The following is an 18,716-nucleotide window of genomic DNA, read 5'->3' as shown; positions in this document are numbered from 1 at the left end:
GTCCCCCTTCCCATGGGCTCACCACCCATGAGAGGGGCCAAAGGGGTCGGGTGCAATGTGAGCTGGGCGGCAGCCAAAGGCGGGGACCCTGGCGGTCCGATCCTCGGCTGCAGAAGCTAGCTCTTGGGACATGGAATGTCACCTCTCTGGCAGGGAAGGAGCCCGAGCTGGTGTGTGAGGCAGAGAATTTCCGACTGGATATAGTCGGACTTGCCTCCACACACAGCCTGGGTTCTGGTACCAGTCCTCTCGAGAGGGGTTGGACTCTCTTTCACTCTGGAGTTGCTCACGGTGAGAGGCGCAGAGCAGGTGTGGGCATGCTCGTTGCCCCCCGGCTCAGTGCCTGTAAATTGGGGTTCACACCGGTGGACGAGAGGGTTGCATCCCTTCGCCTGCGGGTGGGGGGACGGGTCCTGACTGTTGTTTGTGCATATGCACCAAACAGCAGCTCAGCATACCCACCCTTTTTGGAGTCCTTGGAGGGTGTGCTGGAGAGTAGTCCTGCTGGGGACTCCATTGTTCTGCTGGGGGACTTCAATGCTCACGTGGGCAATGACAGTGATACCTGGAGGGGCGTGATTGGGAGGAACGGCCCCCCCGATCAAAACCCGAGTGGTGTTTTGTTATTGGACTTCTGTGCTCGTCACGGATTGTCCATAACGAACACCTTGTTCAAACATAAGGGTGTCCACATGTGCACTTGGCACCAGGACACCCTAGGCCGTAGTTCCATGATCGACCTTGTGGTCGTGTCATCGGATTTGCGGCCGCATGTTCTGGACACTCGGGTGAAGAGAGGGGCGGAGCTGTCAACTGATCACCACCTGGTGGTGAGGAGGCTCCGATGGTGGGGGAAGATGCCGGTCCGTCCTGGCAGACCCAAACGTATTGTGAGGGTCTGTTGGGAGCGTCTGGCAGAATCCCCTGTCAGAAGGAGTTTCAACCCCCACCTCCGACAGAGCTTTTCCCATGTTCCGGGGGAGACGGGGGACATTGAGTCCGAGTGGACCATGTTCCGTGCCTCTATTGTTGAGGCGGCCAATCTGAGTTGTGGCCGTAAGGTGGTTGGTGCCTGTCGTGGCGGCAACCCTCGTACTCGCTGGTGGACACCAGCAGTAAGGGATGCCGTCAAGCTGAAGAAGGAGTCCTATCGAGCCTTTATGGCCTGTGGGACCCCAGAGGCAGCTGACGGGTATCGACTGGCCAAGCGGAACGCAGCTTTGGTGGTCGTCGAGGCAAAAACCAGAGCATGGGAAGAGTTCGGTGAGGCCATGGAAGCCGACTTCCGAACGGCTTCGAGGAATTTCTGGTCCACCATCCGACGTCTCAGGAGGGGGAAGCAGTGCACCACTAACACTGTGTACAGTGGGGATGGGGCGCTGCTGACTTCAACTCGGGACGTTGTGAACCAGTGGGCAGAATACTTCGAAGACCTCCTCAACTCCACCAACACGCCTTTCTTGGAGGAAGCAGAGCCTGGGGACTCTGAGGTGGGCTCTCCTATCTCTGTGGTTGAAGTCACCGATGTGGTTAAAAAGCTCCTCGGTGGCAAGGCCCCAGGGGTGGATGAGATCCGCCCGGAGTTCCTCAAGGCTCTGGATGTTGTGGGGCTGTCCTGGTTGACACGCCTCTGCAACATCGCGTGGTCAACAGGGAGAGTGCCTCTGGATTGGCAGACCGGGGAGTTCTGTGGGGTGTGCTTCGTGGGTATGGAGTACCGAACCCCCTGTCTCGGAGTTGTTTGTTCCTTTGTTGTTTGTTCACAACCCCCCACCCCCATAGAATTTATTTTGTGATTTCCTCTCTTGATTTTCAGTTTGGTGCATTAGTGTTTGCTTTTCTGAGTGTCATTGAAGTCATCGTTCATTTACGTTTTCTTGGGTGGTCACTATCGAGCAGAAGGCATGGAAACCGGGAAGGAGAAGGACGTGCCGGTCTAGTAGTTGCTTGAGTTGTGTATATACAGTACGTTTTAAAAAGAACCAACACGACAGCTCGTTTGTTTTCTGTCGTTTTGCTCCGCTGCAGAAACTGCCGTGTGAAGCGGCTTTGTACGTGTGAACGCTCCACACAATTTGCTGCGGTGCAAAATATATCGCAACAAAATATATCGTTGCAGCGCCGGAGCAAATGTGTGCCGTGTGAACGGCCCTTTAGTCAATCAGTTCCTACAACAGCAAATCGCAACCGGCCCCTTGCTAGGTTCTGATAACCTTCAATCTTGGCTCCAGCCTCCCTGTATGGAGTTTGCATGTTCTCCCCGGGCCTGTGTGGGTTTTCTCCAGGTACTCTGGTTTCCTCCCACATTCCAAAAACATGCATGAAAGAATAATAGAACACTCTAAATTGTCCCTAGGTGTGAGTGTCAGTATGGATGGTTGTTCATCCATGCATGTCCTTTTAGAACAGCTTTTCACATGGCTACACTGTAAAAATGAACTTTTGGTTTGAAAAAAAAAGATGTCTACATTAGAGATTGTGCAGGACAACTGCGTCTTTGTCAGTGGCTAAGTACCCACTCGTTGATGAGTACTTAAGAATGCAATGGACAGTAATTAGGGTGTGACACATATTTGGTTTGGGGGGGGGGGGGACAAAGTGGAGACTCGCTTTGTTGACGCAAAGTTTCACATCAAGGTGAGGGGCCTGAAATTAGCTTCTTGTAGCCCGTGAGTGTGAGACCCCTGTATTAAATTAAGAAACATTTCACATCTTTTTGGAAAGGCAGGTTGGAAATATAGGTTGTTATTTCAGTATTATTGGATGACTACATTGATAAACTACAACTTGAGCCCTTCTGACAGTTTCGTGGTATATTGGTTTCAATGGCAGCACTGTTAAATGCTGGATGCGGAAGGGAGCCGGTCACCTTGTTGAAGTGAAGTTGTAGTCTTGGAAGTAGGAAAAATGGACAAACATAAATATGGAACAGCTTTGACAATATCCCAAACTGTAATAACCGAAGCAGAGCATTGCATACACAGTGTAGGTGTTTTATTTGTTTTAATTTCTTTGATTGATAAATTAATAACTAAAGTGTTTTGAAATGTTGTTACAATACTTTATGTAGTTTAGGAATTTGTGTGAATTTCTGATTATGTTATATGAAACGTTAAAGTGAGAAGACCATGAAAGGGTTAATCGTGTTTAAGTAGAATTTTCGCTCCGAAGTTGCTGCTCTGCCCATCCCCCGCTTTCCCCCTCGCATCAATTAAGAGCGGTTGGCTTCAAAGGCTGGAGGAGGGTTGTCTTCACACGATACTTTTCGGCGCACCCAAGCCATTTATATTTCTATACCGGGACAACCAACACCATTTGGCTTTTTGACAACATGGAGAAAACACGGAGAAGACTGTTGTTACAATACTTTATGTAGTTTAAGAATTTGTGTGAATTTCTGATTATGTTATATGAAACGTTAAAGTGAGAAGACCATGAAAGGGTTAATCATGTTTAAGTAGAGTTTTCGCTCCGAAGTTGCTGCTCTGCCCATCCCCCCACTCTGCCCATCCCCCCACTCTCCCCCTCGCATCAATTAAGAAGCGGTTGGCTTCAAAGGCTCGAGGAGCGTTGTCTTCGCGCGATACTTTTCGGCGCACTCCAGCCATTTATATTTCTATACCGGGACAACCAACACCATTTGGCTTTTTAACGACATGGAGAAAACACGGAGAAGACTTGCCCCTAACCGGGAGCACCACCGTCAGAATGAGAATGCTCAGGTAAGTAATCATCCTTTCTTTGTCGAGAGACGGGTACCCGCGAATACGAGTGTCGTCGTAACAATCTGCGTACTGAGCACCGAAGGACTTGTTACTCGCTGCGTACTGTAAACTCTAGGCCGTCAATTGGTTTTAATTTAAAGCTGCTTTATGTAGTTTTTTTTCTACATGAAGAAACAATGGCAAACTACGAACACAGCAATTTAGGAACAACGCACATGGCTTGCGCTCAGGCGGTTACGGCAAGGCCGCGTCGCGTTGAATTTATGTGGTTTATATTTCGGCAAAAATGAGACAGAAATTGTTAGTTTCTGTACTCATACCGAATTGAAATAAGTAGACAAATGAACCAGTGCTCTGGTTCGCTGTATTATATTAAACTAGACATGTTTAGTCTAGCCAGAAACCATTTTTTCTCGAGAAAAATGTATTTTTTAAATTAAATACCGAATGAATGAGGCGGATTGCAGGCCAACGCGAGCTGCTTTACTGTGTTTTTAAATGCCAGTTGCTTAATTTCACAGAGCATCCGAAGCGTGTATCCAACATGAGTTTTATCATCACAGGTTCAAATACTACTCTGTACCATTTTATTTATTACTATCGTATTTTGAGTTAATTTACATAATCATATTCATTTTACTCTTTTTTTCTGCCTGTCAACTAAAATGTCCATCGATTTTTGCCCAGTTTTTAATTTAATAAATTATATTATTTGTCTCTTTTCCATGAGACTAGAAAATGCATGCTGATTAACTCATACTTTGTTTTATTAATGGAGGTTTTAGTTCCATCTGGTCTACTTTCCATCCTGTGAAAATGTGTGACGACAAAACATTGTCGTATTTTCATGAATGCAAGTTGGAAGACAAGTGTTGAAAACATTGGCAAAGACAGATAAACTTTGTACAGAATTGCCGAGATCTAGCATAAAACTCTTTTTCACCATCTCAGTTGTCTACAAAATTAACAATTTTCCCTGTTTTTCCCTCTTCTGCCCTGATGTGTAGGCTCAAATGCGTAAAGCCCAACCATCAGGGCAACATACACCTCTTCTCAAAGAGAGGCCTGGTGCTGAGACTCATTCCGGAGCCTTCTCCACAAGGTCAACACCATCATCATCATCAGAGGAGTCTGTGTCATCCGCCCAAAGTGGAGATGACCACAAACCAGCATTCAGTGAAGGGAGGGGGTCCCGGTCGTCCAACAGCAGTGGATCAGAAAAGGACCACATTGATTTGCATGAAGCTAAGGCCCTCAAGGCAAAATGTAAATCAAAACAAAAAGATATGAAATCGAAAGGAACAGAGAAGTTAAATGATGGCCAAAAAAGGAACTACCACCAATCTTCGTGGATGTGACACGTGCCTCAGAAAATACGCACAAGAGAGCAAGGCCAAAAACCCAGAACTGTTGAGGTCAACAAAATTAAGGAAGCATGTTGCTACCTTATGTCAGCTTCTCGACCTGAACAATCAGGAACTCGAGCAAGTTGCTCGTTTTATGGGACACGACATTAGAGTCCATTGTGAGTTTTATCGGCAGACCGATAAAACTTTCCAAGTGGCCAAGATTGCCAAACTACTGTTTGCGATGGAACGTGGGACAGAGTCGCTGAAGGGAAAGAGTCTGCAAACCCTGGACTCTGTTATCACTGGTATGTAAATTAATATATTTTTAAAGTCATCCCCTTCCATTTATTCTTTTCTCCCTCTGTCTTTGTTTCCACGACAGTGTGCATGTCTTTATCGGCATATTTTCTTTTACCTTCATATTTTAGTGTAAAATTATGTTTTCTGATTTCTGACTGTGAATATTTCAAAAGGAAGAGCACATGCAGCCACCTCAACCAAAGGTCTGAAAAGTGGCAAAAAGAGAAGACCAGATCCAGGGAGACGACAGGAAGCTCAAGATGGTATGTAATAAAAATAACATTAGTAGTCATAGCAGGAAGAGGGATGCCAATATATACTCTAGAGTTCATGCTTGGAATTAATATAGAAACCTTGAATCATTTCAAATTAATCACATTCAAACGTTAGCCCTAATGTTGACCAAATGACCTACTTCTAAGTTACAACAATTTTTAGTTAGACACCAATTGATCCCAGTTGCCTCTGCCTCTGGCACCTTTAACCAGAACCTTTTTTTCAATGATAACAATAAGCAAACAAAAGCACGCACATATGTATGTCGAGTTATTTGGGGGGATGTTGCAGCAACTTGACAGGCAGCTGCCTCTCACTATCCTCACACGTGTGCTGTTCTGACACACATCTGTCCTGTGGATTAAAAGTAACGAACAATGATCAAAGACAGAACTTTTAATCAAACAGGGAGTTAGTGATAACATGCGATCGATACCGTTCTAATACCGTTAAACTACTACTGATTAAAGCTGGTTAGCCTGTCGACCTCACAGTGCAAAGGTGCAGGGTTCAATTCCGGTCCTAGTCTTCCTATGTGGCGTTTGCTTATTTTTCCCACCACATACCTGCGTGGGCTTACTCCAAGTACTTCGGTTTCCTCCCACATTCCCATAACATGCATGGCTGATTGAACACTCTAAATTGTCCCCAGGTGTGAGTTTGAGCTGGTTGTCTCTGTGTGCCCTGCAATTGGCTGGCAACTTGTTCAGGGTGTCCCCCGCTGACCTCCCAAAGACAGCTGGGATAGGCTCCAGCATGCCCTGCGACTCTTGTGAAGATAAAGCGGATTGGAAAATGGATGGATGTTTAGTAATTCCTTCACCTTGACAGCTCTCATTTTCTCTGTGTCCAGACCATTTGCATAAATGAGAAAACCCTTTCATTCTCGGAGCAAGAGTGAATGTCTTCCATCCATATTTACATGGTGTAAATGTCATCTTTCACAGAATGAGAAGTGCCACATTCAGCTGTAGCAACGAGATCTGATGATGAAGATGATGGAGGCGGTAACAGTACCAACTTGGACACTGAAAACACAGGTAATGCTTTCAGTTTGACTTGGACCATCTGTCACTGCACCATTGCTATGTTTCTGAGATGTAAGGAATTTCATTTGAGTACATCATCTTGCTCCAAGGCACCTACAAAAGGCCACCGAAGATGCAGTCAATTAAAGAAAGAAATTATGCTGATGACGCTGATGACGACATGAGTGAGGTTTCTGGCAGTGAATATGGCGGTAATGTTTTTTTGTCCGACTTGAATCCTCTTTTGCTGTATTATTGGCATATTTCTGAGATGCATGTGGAAAGAACTTTGATTCTATCAAAACATTATTTTATAGATGGAGGGGTGTGCCATAAGACAGTTAAGAAGACTGTCAAGAAAAAAAAGACAATGTTGGGAAGACATGGATTGGGTGAGTCTCTAACATTGGCACAAGTGACATGTTACAGACCTGGCATTAGTACGATTTTTTTTCTTACTCTAAGTCAGGGGTGTCAAACTCATTTCACTCTGTCAAACTCAGGCCCCATTGGCCTCGGTAGATGTTAAGTGGGCCGAGCCATTAAAATTATACCGTACTCTGCTATAAAGAAGCACAAGAACATTCGGAAATGTAGAAATTTAATGAACATATCTTTTTACAAAACATTTCATGAAGCACCTTAGATTTCCTTAGACAAATGTACGATTGACTTTTATCATTCACATATATGCATCGCAACTGATTGTACAAGGGCACTAAACAAGTAATTGGTGTTGAAAAATACAGTGATGCGCTTTTAGATTAAAGGAGATTTGTGAAGAAAGGAATTTTTAAGCCTTGTGCATATAAATTATAAATTTAATCCCTGCCTATACCTTACAAACTAAAGAGAGTGCCATTAAATGTGTAAAGAATAATGAATTAAAATGTCCTTGATAGCATCTGCTGTTTTGGGTCCGTCCGTCTCAGTGACAGACTTAGACTGCTGTTGTCTTCTTCTCAAAACAATGTGTCTTTCTACTCTGATCAAAACGGTGTGTCCCCTAGCGGATACTCCATGAATTGCATGTTATTCAAAATTTTCGTTCCATGTCTTTTCTGCATTTTTTTCACTTTTAAATGATCCTGCGGGCCTGATCAAACCTGCTTGTCGGACAGTAACGGCCCGCCGGCCGTATGTTTGACACCCCCGCTCCAAGTCCTGATTGTTTTTTGTACATTCCAATATATCAGGAATTACAAATGTGTATCATCAAAGCATATTCACCCAAAGTATATTATTATTATTATTTACAGTCTATGACGCATCTTTCACACATGGCCAAGAACAACCATCAACATCAGGGAGCGCCACCAAACGAAAGAGGATTGCAACACTTACACATGACGACGATGATGTTGAAGACAGCGGTGAGTCAGTGCATCGTTAACACAACTCAAAGTTTCATTACCATTATACTAACATGCCAACTTTCTTAGATGAAGAGGACAAAAAGACTGGACACAGATCTCTTGGGAAGAAGAAGACAGCAGTTTGAAAAGAACATAGTGAAGTTGGTAAGATGAATTTCTGTTGGATAGATCCGTATAACAATTTAAGAAACTCAAACAGCACAAGTCACTGTGACTTGCAGATGTAAAGACGAGTCGTTGAAGTGGTCTACTCAGTTGTAAAATTGTCTTCAATTTCTATTGTATAGCAATTTCTCTTACAGGGTTATGATATAATTTGGTTACAGTAACACACTGATTGTAATTGAATCCAATTAAAAAAAAATCTGACCAAAGAGAGATAGTCGAACCTCTCAACAACGAAATCATGTTTGCAGCCAGAAATATTCACATTCACACCATCACTGAGCAGGAACTGATCCCACACAAGTCATGCGAGTATACCACTACACCACAGGTGTCAAAGTCAAGGCCCAGGGGCCGGATTTGGCCTGCCACATCATTTTATGTGGCCTGCAAAAGCAAATAAAGCATGTCGAATTCCATGAGGCTTGCTAAAGTCTGAACCAAAATCTCAAAATGTCATATGAAGTCCACAAGAACAATCATTATGTTTTACTTCTGATTTTAAAAGTAGTTATCCATCAATATGTTATGAGTGGTGTATGTAATGTGGAGGTGATTAAATATGTATATGGTCTCCCAAAATTCATAATGGCCCTCCAAGGGAAACCATGACTACAATGTGGCCTGTGCCAAAAATGAGTTGGTCACTCCTGCAATACACCATCAGCAACCAGAAGTTACATATTTGGTATCTGACATTTGAATGGATTGTAAAATAATGCATTTCACTGCAAACAAGGAAAACTGGTAATGCATACCGTATTAGATAATATTCACCACATATGTTGCTCTGAAATCGGCACAGTGGTTCAGGCTTTGATTGTAGCTTCGAAACATGAATGTCAACAGTGCCGCTGGATTACCATTTATCGCGGCCTCTGTGTGTCATGGATTTTTTCAAACATATTCATTAAAAAAAAGTGAAAATGCTGCGAAAGGTCCTCAAGAGGCAGTGAAAATAATCAAAACAACAGCGAGTCACATAGAGCAACATATACAGGACTGTGTTTACTGTATTTCGTTATTTATACACTAACCTAACCTAACTTATACATGTTTAAATATATTAGTATATAGCATTAAGTACTGTTAATTACTACAAACATGCATGTATACCAGTACATTTGGCCTTATAAATATTTATACTCATACACATGTTCATATACCTATATGGAGGGTGGGGGGGTTTTGCTACTTAGCGGATTTTCGTTTATCGCGGGTGGTTTCGGTCCCCATTAACCCCGATAAACGAGGGATCAGATCACTGTAGTTGCAAAGACTGTTTTTTCTGTATGTTCTTCACAATAGAAGGCTTCAGAAATAGAAAACAAAAGTTTGGGGCATGCTGGAGCCTATCCTAGCCGTCATTGGGCTGTAGTCAGAGTACACCCTTTAGTGGTTGCCACCCAATTGGGGGGCCCACATAGATAAACAAGACATTAAAGGCGGAGACTAGGCAAAAAACCCCACATTAATTTTAAGGATATTGAAAAATATTAAATAATGTAAAGAGCATAACACTCATGAGTCATGCCTTGAGGGAAATTGCTGCTGAGGTGTTTTTAAGTCAACAAAGTTGCTTTAAACTAGATGCCTAAAACATGTTTTGAATCAATGCATTTTTGATAGTTTTTATTCTGGTCCTGTTATCAGTCAAGGCAGTGTTCAGATCTGTTTATATTCAACTAAACCACTAATAACCCTCTTTTTTTCCCCTCCAGAATTGGAAACTAAAAAAAGGAAGAGACCCGGACTCCAAAGGAAAGAGCAGCAATTGATCGACACCTTTCAAAATTTGTAGCATTAAAGAAAGTTCCAAGGAAAGATGACTGCGTTAAGTGTCGTAGTCAAGCATCGCCAGACCTTGAAGACCCCACATGGAGAGATATTCCACAATGAAATTATTAAAAGATTTGTAATTGGGGAAAAAAGTTTGAAGATGAAAGATAGAGAGAGGGAGAGACATAGGGGGGAGATAGATGAAGGGAGAGAGGGAATGGGATGAGAGAGAGGGGAGAAAAGGAATAGAGTTTGAAAGCACAGTTATTTGGTAGGGTATATGTGGGTTCATGTGTCAGGTTGTGGCGCAGCAAGTTTTTTTAGTGTGCGTTTTGAAGGTTGAAGTTTTTCAGGTGTTCTTGTAAGTTTTGAATAAGAGTACTTTTGTTTGTCAAAAATAAATCATAAAGTCAAGTCAGCTTTTATTGTCAAATATGCTCTCTGTGTAATGTACAGCACAGATTAAAATACTTTCCTCTCTCAGCCACAGTGCAAACATGTGGCGTATTGAACACACAAATATCAGAACTAAATAAAACTAAATAAATGACAGTACCCATAAATTAATGGTGATAAACTGTTTAAAAATAATATATCTGATTATAAATTTACATCATTAAATGTTTAGTAAGGTGAACGGCACCTAATCTACTTCAAAATCATTAAGAACGCATGGCCAGTGCCCGGTCCTCACTTATCTAGTTAAAAACTTTTTCTTAACCTTTGGTGTTTTATTTAATCTAAAGGAATGTATTGCCTAAGGGCGCCCTCCTGTGTCTAGAAATGTGTCTTTTTCATTTCTTTTTCAAGCAGAAAGGGTGGTCCTCGCTTTGTAGGCCTTTTTACTCGGTCCTCACTGTGCAGCAAGTGCAGGAATGTGTGTGTGTGTCTGTGTGTGTGTGTCTGTGTGTGAGTGTGCCTGAAACGGAATAAACTCTTTTTGGTAGATTCCAAAGTGTGGTATACTCAAATTTGAATGAGGTCGTTAACCAAGTACCATTTCACATCATTTATGGGGCTGGTATTTAGTAGAGAAATAACACTTTGGAAAGCAAGTATTGCTGATCTAATTAAGAGCTGGCAAAAGATGCCATTACGGTCTAACCAATTTCATCCCTGCGCTAGTTTTCTGCCTGCAGAGAGCTGTTGGAAAAATGAGAAACATGAGCAAGAAGAGAGGGAGATGAAGAGACACACAGACATTTCTAATCAAGCGTTGACTCAGACGTGGCTCGATTTAACCTTGAGGAATAATCAGATCTGACTTGCTTAAATGTTAGCATTCTTAAATCATCAGGAAGTGCCTCCAAGGAGACGATAATCACTGTGCCAAATTGCTGCGCTCACTAATTTCATTTCTCCCAAGCATTTGCTCGCAGTTAGTGTCGATTATTCAATGACAGGCTTTTAATGCTGCCAGGTCCCAGGGTGTTACATTAAAGTGTAATAACTAGCAACATAAATGAAAAAAAAAACAAAAAACCCCAAAAAACATTACTTTGTAATCCATACAAGTTTCCTCAGCCCTACCAATGCCCTCCTCTCCTCCCTCTTCAATCTCTCACCACACCCTTCTCCCATGGTGGGAGTTCAAATCTAATTCTCAGCCCATCTGGCAGGCGTAATGAAGGAGGCCCGGGCTTGTGGTGCCCTGCTGCCATGGCTCGCGGAGCAGGAGGCTAGCTGGCAGATTGGGTTAGGATGAGTGGAAGGGAGTCAGGGAACCTACTGTGTGAGTAAGCCGGCTCGGTTAATCTCCCATGTGCCCCGGTGTGATGAGGGCCAAGGCCAACCACACACCGAGGGCACAGTGACAGCGGTGTAAAGAAGGATGTTTTGCAGGCTCAAGACAGGTGAGTGACTCTGGAAGTCATTTATATTGAAAGGCATCCAGCTGGCAACTTGTGGTAAATGAAAGGTTAAAATCTTTTGTTAGTTTGCCTATCATCAGTCAAATTTGACAGTTGGAGGGTAACAGCACATCAAAGACATTTGTGAAATGTGCATGCAGCAAGGAAATTGGGAATACCGGCCATTTCATCTCTTTTCTACTCAACAGAAAAAATATTATTCAACCGGGACAATCTTAGACAAGGATATTCAAAGTCTGACCCGTTGGCAATGTCTGTTCCACTGCTTCGATTTTACATGCACACTGCACAATTTACAATTAACATTTAATCTAGCTAATACTGAAAGAATACATTAAATTTGTTCGCCATAATTAAAAAGTTTGTCTCAAATTCATTTGATACATTTATTTGTTTTCATATATTTCTGAAAAATTTCAAAAACAATAAAGCTGGCTGCCATGTTCATGCATGGACAATCCTAAAATGAATATGTTCGCCTACTTTGCTCAAAAGGATGCTGCTTTGGTCCGGTGTATCAGCAGCTTAATTTCGATGTGATGACCTGTTCCAGGGGTGGCAAAGGTTTCAGAGGAAGAACAGAGCCTCCCTTGGGCAGTTCAGCTCGGCACCCAGCTCTCTTGCTCGTTAACAATACTCGGCACGACATTACTTTTCAATGTCACCCAGGTGGCCTGGCTCGCCTCAAAAGTGGATGCAACTAGACACTTTGCTGTTAAAATTAACACCCATTGGTGTTGAATTAACACAAGTAGATTTGCAGTGTCCAACCACATAACAAGCATTAAAGGATGACAAAAACAGCAGGCCTCCCGCCGCTATGTACCCGACTCAGGAGAAAGCAAAGCCTGTCATTAAGAGTTACTCTCTTTATAAACACAACAGCATCCGCTGGAGATCTAATTGCTACTGCTTCTCCTGTAATCTTATACCTTACCTGCTGCTCCTGTCAGACACTTGCACAAGAGGGGATGAGGGCTGTGTCTGTTGTCTTTGGAGACACTGAAATATTGCTTTTGTAGAGTCAGATGCAAACTTGGCATGGGAGGAAGAGGAAAACATTGAGAGAAATAAAAGCTGTAGCATATACGCGGCAGAAAATCAAACAAGTATCTGTTGTTCGCTGAAATCCCAGGAGCAAAGCTCAGGGGCACCGGTGGAGGGAAATGATGTTCGTGATTAGAAGACAAGTGGTGGAGCATGACCTACTTAATACAATTTGTTTGTGCAGATTTCAGAAAAGTTAACAATGCCACAGGAATTAAAGAGGAATGTTGTTTTAACTAATGAATGCAGAGAAAAGTTGGATAAGTTTCGTAGCGGGAAGGAGTACAAGGGGTTGTCGCATATGGAATAAGTCTTGGCAGTTCCCACTCAAACACACCTCTTCAGTCAGGAGAAGTACTTTGCATCCATGTGATTAATATTTTGGGTGCCGGGTTGACATTCCGAATGAACTATATACCATCTAACACCCTGCAAAGCCTCCCAGTCACTGATGTTTTGAGTGACTTTAAATTAGATAAGGGATTGTGGTTATGACTGCTCTGAGAAGAGCAAAAGAAGAGAAGACAAAAGAAAAGATGGAGTTTGTCAAGGCGTCCCTAAATTTTCTGCCAGATCAGAAAACAATACAGTTTACAACCTCAGGCCATTGAGGAACATTTCAAATTCACTTCACTCAGTCCTCCGGGTTCGGAAACAGGACATAGCAGAACAATGTGCAAAAACCATGAGATATCACAAAAATGTTTAGAATTGTTTCTCTTGATAGCTTAAACCCGAAATGAATCTCAAACTATAATCCGAAAACATGTCGATAAGGTTTTGAACGACATTTTTACAACTCTTAGAAAGAAATGGTTGACAGATTTGTTTTAAAAATGCATCGGAAGTGCAAGGGTTTTGACATGAGTCGCTGTTTGCTGTTTTGCAACCAAGTAAAATTCAAGAACTACACTCCCAATTACATTTTAGACTTGGTGATACATTATTTATACATGGACAACACATTGCAAATGACTCTTGGGATCTTGGGTCTCTTCAAAGGTGTTCTCTCTCTTATTTACTCCTCTCTGTTTCAAAGATGAACAAATATCGCGAATAGATCCTTGTTAGAGCCATAAGGAAAATGTGGTTAAATTATAAATGCAGCCTTTAGAATAATTAGAATTTAATGGATGCAAGGCGTTTGGTTTATATTTGATATTTTATTAGAACAAATTTATTAAGAACATCGAAGTATCTGGGCTCCATTGGTTGTCCTGTTTTTAGTCTGTTAAGAGGCTAGATTTATGTAAACATCATTAGGAAGACAGTAGGGCATGGAGCAACACCTTTTTTTGACCGTACTACGTGTTTGCTTATTTTGTACTTCGTGTTTGCTTATTTCGTACTTCATGGGAACTGATTTCGTATTTCGTTTAAGTGTATTGTAGAAGTTTCATTAATCCATTTGATAAAGACTTAATTTGTGTTCAAGAAAATAAAGCGATTCATTTTTTTTTGGACCAACGATGGCGGCCTAGTGTATTCCTTGTCGTCGCCATGGAAAGGAAAAGCCCGTCGAAGAAAAGCACGAGTCAAAAACCTACATGCCCTGCTGACGTAGCGACAAAAGGATAGTAAGTTGCCGCTACAATCCTTTTTTCCAAAGAGATGTCAACCTTTCCATCACTTCGGCGTGGCTAAAGTTTGTTCCGCCGCAATGAAAAGCCATTGTACCCCTAAAAGTACAATTGCGTACTTTTAAACATAAGCTGGAGTTCATTATTTAGCACCATGAGGGAAATTAGAGTACCTTGGGCATACTAATGTACTTTGTCCGATGTTTTTACTGTCGCCAGTTTTCTAGTAGTACGAGTGTATGGCATGGAGGGCAGCCGCAACAGAACAGATGTTCTTTTTCCCCAAAAGAGTATTTTCCTTTTGGAAGCCCAAAGTTCCCATCAGGCCGTGATATGAGACGATCCCTCCTCTACGGAACCGTCATTCACGTTCCACAGGAGGCTTTCTCTCCCTTCTACTTACCTCTGGTGGGCTGCTACAGTAGTTTTCCCCTTTCCCAGATAGATGTTTGTAATTGGAGCTCTAATTTATGTTCAAACCTTGGTGCAGGATAATGATATGGCGCATTGTAATTTGCTGATGCAAATTGTACGTATAATGGGGAGCCATAAAAGCCTCCGCAATCTCGGAGACTTGCCAAACACCCTGAGCGTTCATTACAACCCTCATTAAAACATCCACATCGGCACTGGGACCTCTTACAAATGGAAGAAGCATGTAATTGCTGCTTGATTGTGGTATATGTAACATATGATAAAGTGGAATTACCACTTTATTTGTCTACAGTGTCAGTGAAACTTAATGGGCAGAAAGGCGAAGCAAAACAAATCCTGAGAGCATTGTTGGCCTACAACGTTATCGCGCTTTTGGATAAGTGGGCCAAATGTGAGTTTGGGGACAGTGCATCCAGGACAAACGGAGAGTGATGATATTCAAGGCCTAGCTTAGGGGTGGAGCGAACGTGTTTACCCCATCAGAGCTTGTGTTTCATTTGGATGAACTTCAACATGGCTATATGATGAAAATACAGTACATTAACTGGGTATAATAGTAAAAGATTCATATTGTTCTTTTCCCGTGACAAGATCCAAAGCAATCACCATACATTTACTTTATGGGTAATGAAACTCGATTGGAAAATGTCTGCATGGCCGGTTTGCAAAAATATATTTTGCCCGAATACCAATACTTCCTTTGGAAGTATGGCCGCAAGTCATTTTCAGTTGTTGATGTCAATTCAGTACTCACGAAGAGGACTTGTAGAATCCAGCAAAGCTGAATGCACCAGCTCATCAACAGCCTTAAGAGAAACACCAATTGGCAAAGGCATTAAGAGTTCATTTCGAGGAAGTTGGGCTATTTTCAAGAAGCCGACTCAACATAAATTCCAAGAGTCACATTTCTTTTTAAATGCCCTGTCCCACAGTGTCCTTTGCATTTGTGCCTTCCTAATGCATCTCCATTAAAAAAAAAAAAAAAGCGGCATAACTGAAAATCGCACTTGTGTCCGCACATCTGAATAACTGCAGAGCGCCACTACCAGATCTGTGTGTGCTCAGTCACTGGAAAAGGATTTTCAGCCAAGCTACTCAACCAGGTCCCCAGAAGCATGAAGCCTTTATCTGTAGACCCTCTGATTGATGTGTTGTGGGCCATGTTGCGGTTAACACCCATTTTTATCTGTTGCTAATGGCAACAGCCCAGGTTCCTGGTGTGTAGAGAGCAGCAGGGCCCAGGATCTGAAGCTGGACCACACACAGGGATAAACAAATAGGTTTTCATGGCAGACAGCCCTCATAGAGAGGCCACTGACAGCCAGCGCCCCACCCTTAGAGCAACACGATGTCTGGGCCCTGACCCACTCCTGCTGGGCTCTTGGTTTCCTGCACTAATTTTCACCATGTGAAGAGCGGTGCTGTGGAGACACCCGCATGCCTCTCTCACTGACAAGGAACCAGTGACAGAGATAGACAGAGATTTTAAGACAAAGAGAGAGAGACAGAAAATTTAAGTGACATCATAATCAGGGATACAACGTTGATTTGGAGCCTTGCAACACTGCAATCTAACGCTTGCAGTGCTGAACAACTAATCCGGTGAATCTAAATTGAATACTGGTTTAATAATGGCTAAATTTGACTTAAAATATAATGGCTTGACTGTTTTGTAAAATGCAGCATCACTGGAATAGCAAAGTGAATTTTGAACTATACAAATCTATTTACCCCCCCAGCCCCCTCCCACCCACCCACACACACGCACACACACACATACATCCAAAACTGTTGGACTCATTGAGCATTAAATGTGATTATGACACCCCAAGCAGTGGAAATGAAGAATGGGTGTGTGGCAGTTCCAGACAAGCTTTACTCAAGTAAACTGCATGGCTAAGGTTTAAATCCATGACTGCACCAAGATAAACCCTGCCAAAGCAGTCAAGTGAGATTATATTGCACAGACAAAGATTGATGCTTTCATTGTGCACAAAAACATAAGCTATAGTTTGGCCTTGGGTGGTAAAAAGAGAGGGTGTGGGAAACTAACTCAATTAATCTGAAAAGAAACAGTGTGGTGTGCTGTCTTTTTTGGCGAGCTAAACTGTCTCCTCCTCTGTACTATATATCCAGCCCAGGGGTAGTGACAGAAAGGGTAGATAGCTGCAGTCAGATTTTCTGACAATTTCCCTGCTTCTTGTAGCGCCTATATTGCAGACACGGCGGAGGGTGCCGGGTTCTTTATCAAAAAGCCCCTGAGAGTGATAAATCGCTTGAGTCCATCCGCACTGAAACAACAAGCATGTAGCACCGCAGGAAACAAGGCACATATATTGTCTCCCAAACATGGCCGGGGCTGTAATGAAACCTGCACAAAGCAGACAGGATAGAGTCAGCCTGATAAACAATTCCATATCCAGCCCCTCACACTGCGAGATAGGGAGTCAGTCCTGCTGTGACTTATCGCTGCTAGAACTCAACAGAGCTGCTATTAGGAGTCACACATGAATGAGGGATGATTGGTCAGGATAAGTTGGGCTCGGGTAAAGTTTTTGGGATGAGTAATTTCGTTTTTAAAATCGTAGCTCGGTGCTCAATTCCATTTCTACTTCTTTCTCGAAACTTGCTCCAGCAAAAGAAATGTTTTAGGAAAAGAAGAACTAAGTGCTTGTAGTGTGTAATCTGAAAGGGGAATAAATTACACAAGCGCGGTGTGCATTGAATATGTATTATTTTCTTTATCCATCATTATTGTGGAGTATCGGCTGGATTAGTGTAACACACTTTGTTTTGGAGTCAGCCAGTCTTCCCTCAAGCATTTCCGACTGGTCCAAAATGCTGCTGCTCGTTTCCGAACAAGAGCTCAGAGGAAGGAGCACAAGACTCAATTTCTGGCCTCCGTTCACTGGCTCTCTATCCATGTTACTGTCCATTTTAAGATGAATTTATTTGTCTTCAAACCTTGAAATGGTTCGCCCCTCTTTACGTTTTTGCTCTCCCCCACCTCTACGCACCGGCCAGTGCCTCGCGACTGTAGGTACCTCTGCCTAAGCGGAGGCTCAGAGTGGATCGAGCTTTTCCCGTTGCCATTCCTCGCTTTGGAATAACCTTCCGGTAAATGTGAGGCAGGCCTCCTCCCTGTCCATCTTCAAAACTTGCTTTAAAACACATTTTTATTCTTTTGCTTTGGGCACTTTATAAAATGTATTTTCATGTAATTGCCTGGGGATGCAAATGTACCAATTTGGTTGAATGGCCCATATTAGCATGACCACAGAATTCCAAGGTTTACTCTGTTTGATGGATCTATGTTAAACTCTACATTTACATCATGATTGATAGACTCGTGCATGCTATAATGACAAGTCCACGCAGCTACGTAGCATCTGGGTACGTGTGTCACTTCTCTCATTTAGAAATGATACTATGGAGTTATGATGATGTTAAATGCAACCAGTGAGGAACACACTTGCTTGCTTGAAGTTATGTCATTTGGCCATGTCACAATTGCCAACCTGTATGTCCTGTTTGCAGCTTACCCAACTCTTTGACGATGCCATTTGGCAACGAGGTTTCTTTATATAAGGCACGGCAGATTTATTTAGGATTAGGAGCGTCTTTCGGCTTCCCTCTCCCTCCAAACAAGCTATGAAGACAAATCCACCACTTTGTCTTTGCCTGCAGGAGAGCTGTGAACATTGGATGAGACGTGTGTGGGTATGTGCGTCACACAAACTACATTGTGACAATGAAATGAATAAATAAAATAGCATTGTGGAATA

General features: G+C 42.7%; 1 protein-coding gene and 1 long non-coding RNA gene across 11 annotated transcripts in view; one reads left to right on the top strand and one right to left on the bottom strand.

The window, feature by feature from the left end:
- fbrsl1 (fibrosin-like 1) overlaps positions 1–18,716 on the bottom strand; it is a 362,003-nt gene that overhangs the window by 197,801 nt on the left and 145,486 nt on the right. The window lies entirely within an intron of this gene.
- On the top strand, positions 3,720–8,174 carry LOC127601628 (uncharacterized). The gene is made up of 6 exons (XR_007962596.1): positions 3,720–5,379; positions 5,548–5,637; positions 6,598–6,690; positions 6,789–7,070; positions 7,938–8,051; positions 8,121–8,174. It is a non-coding gene; the product is annotated as an uncharacterized LOC127601628 (long non-coding RNA).

Source organism: Hippocampus zosterae, chromosome 6 (genome assembly GCF_025434085.1).
Source record: "Hippocampus zosterae strain Florida chromosome 6, ASM2543408v3, whole genome shotgun sequence".
NCBI classification, from domain to species: Eukaryota; Metazoa; Chordata; class Actinopteri; order Syngnathiformes; family Syngnathidae; genus Hippocampus; species Hippocampus zosterae.
Note: the sequence above shows the minus strand (reverse complement) of the source record. Positions and strands in the feature narration are given on the sequence as shown.